Source organism: Medicago sativa, chromosome 4 (genome assembly GCF_051527215.1).
Source record: "Medicago sativa cultivar Bolivia chromosome 4, Bolivia_mono, whole genome shotgun sequence".
NCBI lineage: Eukaryota > Viridiplantae > Streptophyta > Magnoliopsida > Fabales > Fabaceae > Medicago > Medicago sativa.
Window position 1 is genome coordinate 17,998,990 of NC_140752.1, and position 5,158 is coordinate 18,004,147.

Below are 5,158 nucleotides of genomic sequence, written 5' to 3' on the forward strand. Positions count from 1 at the left end.
ATAACAAGGATCACAATAAATAAAGGTTTGAATTGTGATCCTTTAAAAAGTTTGGTGGCTTCTCAACCCTTGGGGAATATGTTCAGATTTGATAATCTGAAGTATGTATCAAAATTAATTTGATACAAGAAGAGATTGGTTGAGTGTGTTTGCTTTTGAACTATCAAATAAAGGAGCTAAAAGATATAGAAGATGACGCAACAATTTATCCTGGTTCACCCAACTGAGCTTGTTCAAAGCCCACTGACCGTGAGATTTTTCAATCTGGTGCATGAGATACCCACTCGAATTTTGCACACTTTCTTTTCATTTTGGTTTACCTGACCATATAAGTTTTTGATATCCTCTACAAACTTTAATCTACCACACAATCCAGCATTATACTTGAAATTGGATTATTGAAGCTTTACAACAAATTACACAATTGTTATTGTTATTTTGATCTTTACAAAGAATCGATAAGATATCACAATGACCCCTCTCTCTCTCTCTCTATCTCTCTCTCTCTCTAAGTTCCCTATCTCTCTCTCTCTCTCTCTCTCTCTCTCTCTAAGTTCAAATCGATCACACTAAAGTGAATCTAAACATTTATTTTTCTAAGTTTGATATGATAACACACATGTGAATATAAACTTTCCAAATACACTATAAAAGATGTTTCAAAGATATAATGGAGTCTTGAGTGTATTTTTGTTTGCAATCTAATTGTTGAGAATTGAATCATAGAATGAGAAGATGTTTGTATCTCTTACAAGCAATCTGATCTTTTATGCTTCTTATCTTTTCTAGATGCAGAGATTCTTGATAGAAAGGATTTTAGGTGAGAGATTGTTTTCTTCGGAGATGTGTTTTAATTTGAATGACACTTCCCTTTATATAGTTTTGAATGACACTTCCCTATATATAGCTTCAATCTTCGGAGATGTTTTCTTCTTGTGCAGCTCTGGTTATGTTTCTGTCATAATTCCTTTTATTGTTTTCTGAACTTCTCATTCTGATGTTTTTTCTAATCTGCTTCTGATCTTTGAAATTTCAATCTCATGTACCTGTTGACTTACACTTATGATCTACCAGATCTCCAACCTACATTTTAATAATTGTTGTAACATATTGTATTGATGGTTTTGTTTGATAGGAACCACATAGAAGAGGGAGGATTGAGACAACGAAATTGATAAAAAAAGGAGATTATTTCATTTCAATTTCCAATAGATGCAATGAGTTTCCAAAATACAGAAAATTTATGATCAAATCTTGATCAGTGGGATGTAGAATGTAGAAAAAGAACTTCAGGAACATTAGATACGCTAAAAATCATTTCTTATGTGTATATGATTCTCACACTATACCTTGTAACGAATATTTTGTATTTTCTCATTGTTCTGGTTTGTATTTAATTTTTCATAAGTCCATGATATTGTATTTTTACTATATAATTATATGATAAATACTATATATTTGTCAATGATAATAACACTCATTTATCTTTTCTTTTTTCCTTTCTTGAAGTACTACACTCATGGTGCCACTTGTGGTAAGAAATTAACATCAGTTACTGAAGTTGTAAATCACTTGCTTCCGGAAGGCTACACCAAGACTTTTCTCAGTTTCAACATATTATAGATAACTAACTACCTTGCACAAATTTTGCAATTTTATTTATTTATTAGATCTCTCAAGTAATCACAATATCAAATGAATGATTGTATGTTGAGAATTTCTTTGAAGGCTCATGATATATCTGTATTCCTATTAGCATTTGGATTAATGTGATTTCCTTTTAACCCTTTTTAAATTGTCATTCATATATTAGACAGGGGAATGCCAAGGATTTAACTTTATGAAAACCTCAATTTCATGACGCTTTTTAATATCTGAAATTTTAAACAAACAGCCATTTGCTTTCAACAAATTTATTCCTTTTCAACTAATCAAAATTATAAATTAGATTGGTAATCATTTTAATTCCATGTAGATCAATACTCTTTTTACTACTCGATAGAACCGTACACTTGCGGGCGTATCATGTTTTTTTCGTCGTTATCGGGAGTGAGTGATATTAATCAATTTTTTTGCACCGGTTAGACTGAAACTTCTCTTTTATTTTGTAACTTTTGAATTCTCTCTTTTTTTTTTTTTTTTAATGTGAAGAACCCAAAATCACAGACATATTGTTCAACTAGTTCCTGAAAATGAAATATTATTTCATACAAGAAGTGATTTGTGCAATTACCAAATGGCTGCAAATCTTACTCCTAAAGAGTATGATACGGCTTCTACGGAAGAGCCCCATAGTGTTATTGTGAATCCAGCCATTAAAGTTAATAATTTCGAAATTTAAACAACTTTATACTTCAAAAAAAATCAATTTTCTGGATTAGCCACTAATGATCCCTTATCATTAAGAGGTAAATATAGGGCTTCGTTTCACTCACTACCTAATGATTCTGTGATCACAACTTGAGATCAACTAAAGCAACCATTCCTTACTCGATTCTTTCCCTACGCAAAATTGCTCAATTGAAGAATCAAATCAAACAGTTCACTCAAAATTAGGTGGAATCTCTTTATGATGCATAAGAGCATTTCAAAGAAATGCTAAGGTTTTTCCCCATGATGGACTAGAGAAATGGTTGATCATCCATACTTTTTACAATATCAGAATTTCAAAAGCGGAAGCAAAAGCATGACAGTGCACCCTTGAAGCGCGACTGTATGCCCTTCAGGATTTCAACAGGCAGAAAGTTCAAGAATGATCGTGTGGGTGAAGCACGACCATGTTTCCTGTGCAGAACAAAAATAGTTGTTACAAGCTCTTTGAATTCTTTGGTTAATGGTCTGTGACTCGTTTTTAATGTATTGTCAGAGATTCTAGGCAATAAATACTCCACCTCAGTGGCAAAGGATGTTTAGACACGTGCAATCTTGTTCTAAAGTAAAAATAAAAGTTCTTACAATTCACTTAAGTTTTGTATGCACTAATTTATATGAAGTTTTGTTCTAATCTAATCTCATCGTTATTAAATTTTATATCAAATATCAAATGAAGAAGCAAGAGGTGAAGTTTGATATTGGATCAAATGAGATTAGACAGGATAATCAAAACATGAGAATAGTTTTGCGAGTCTTGTGACAATAAGTGAAATTCTAGCGCACTAGTTTTAATATGTTATTTAAGATGTTTTAACGTTTGCAATGTTCCGTTCAATGTTCCAACATCACGAGATAAACAGAAATATAAACAAGAAAATAAATGACAAGAAGGTAAAGAACACAGACCCAGTTCGGTGACAAACACACGTTCTCTGGGGGCTACCAAGCTAGGAAGAAAATCCACTAGTGTAGTCCTTATTCTATAGCTCTCAGCAAACTCCTCGTTTACACTAAAGACCTAGGACCTACCCGTATAGACTTCAACCTAGGAACTCCTAGATCTGAGATCCCATCTCACTATCCTAATGGTCAGTCACAGCCCCTGGATGAAGTTACCTTCAAACACAAACAACTAACACCTTGTTTCACAACTTCAGTGTAGTACACAAGAGTTTCAAACTCACACACAGTCCTAAACAAGTATCACAAACGATACAAGAAAGGCTCACAATATAGGTTCTAAACTTGCATCACAAACGATACAAGAGTAGAGCACATGTAGACTCAAAACCCTAATTAAAAATCTAAACTTTTTAGTATGACGGCTTGAATGATCAATTAGGTCTTAAAGTCTTGTTTATATACTGAAGCAGCTAGGGCCAAATACTTAGTTGGGCTTCAGAACAAAGCAGATCGGTTCAGCTAATCTGCAAAACAGAAATCAGAAACAAATATGGAAAATCCTAAAATGTCGGAACATCTTTAGGATCGTCCAAAAAAATAACAAATAATTACTAAAATATAAATACTACTTTAGAAATATTTCACAGATGATTATGTAAAGATATGCGTGTTGCTTGGTCTATAAGATAAGGAATATTGTTTCCTTAAACAATAAAGGGCGTGCGTACAAATAGGCATGAACCCAGGCACACTGAACCATGCCAGGATGTTGGAACTATCCAACATCTTACAGAGTAGCCTAACCACATGTTGGAACATTGGTTCCAACTTACACATCAAGGATATTTGTTTTAGCAACAATTCAGCCAATACAAATACCCAACAATAAGGTTGCACTCAAATCGTAACTACTAAAAAATGTCATTTTCTGACGAAATTTCGGACGGTTTTGGGACGGAATTTACGGACAATTCCCATGAAATTTAGACGGAAAGGTGTTTTCGGACAGATAGAGCGTAGCCGAAAAAGACACGTCACAAATCATAATTTTGTCCGAAATTCCATCCCAAACATATTTCAGACGTATTTTGCATTATTTTCACACAAACTCTGAAGCTTAAGTTTGTGGGACATTGAATAGATTTCGGACGGAATTAAGTATAATTTCCTACGAATTTCGGACGGAATTAAGTTTAATTTCCTACAGATTTTAGACGAAATTAAGCTAATTTCCTACAGATTTCGGACGAAAATAAGTTTAATTTCCTACGGTTTTCGGACGAAGTTAAGTTTAATTTCCTACGGTTTTCGGACGGTATTGAGCTTAATTTCCTACATTATTCAGAAAAATTTTCTAACGATTTTCAGACGAAATTAAGGAACCTTAAAATATTTACCACGCTTTTCGGGAGAGATTATTAGCCTTTTTTTTTTTTTTTACAGAATTGCAACAAAATTAATTTATTTGAATGAGTTTGAGATAAATTCAAATCCTAAAATTCATATTCAATAAAAATAAATAATAATTCAAGAGTAAACAAATGCTCATTGTCTAAAACAAAATTATATACAAACTAGATTCATATATGTGCTCAATGTTCTAGCACAATATATCACAAAATAACATGACTAAATTATTCACTAGTCAATACTCAAAAGTAAATTAACAGAAATTTGAGTAATACTTTGTTCAAAAGATGACGTACTCGAACATAAGAAAAACAGATACACACTCAAGTGCACTAGCAGGAACAAGGGCGACAACAACTGCCCTCAAAAAGTAAATAGCCAAAAGGTAAAAAGGTTTGGAAAGATAACTCCAACCAAAAGGAAATTCCAAGACAAAGCAAAATACAAGACAAGAACAATCAAACACAAACCA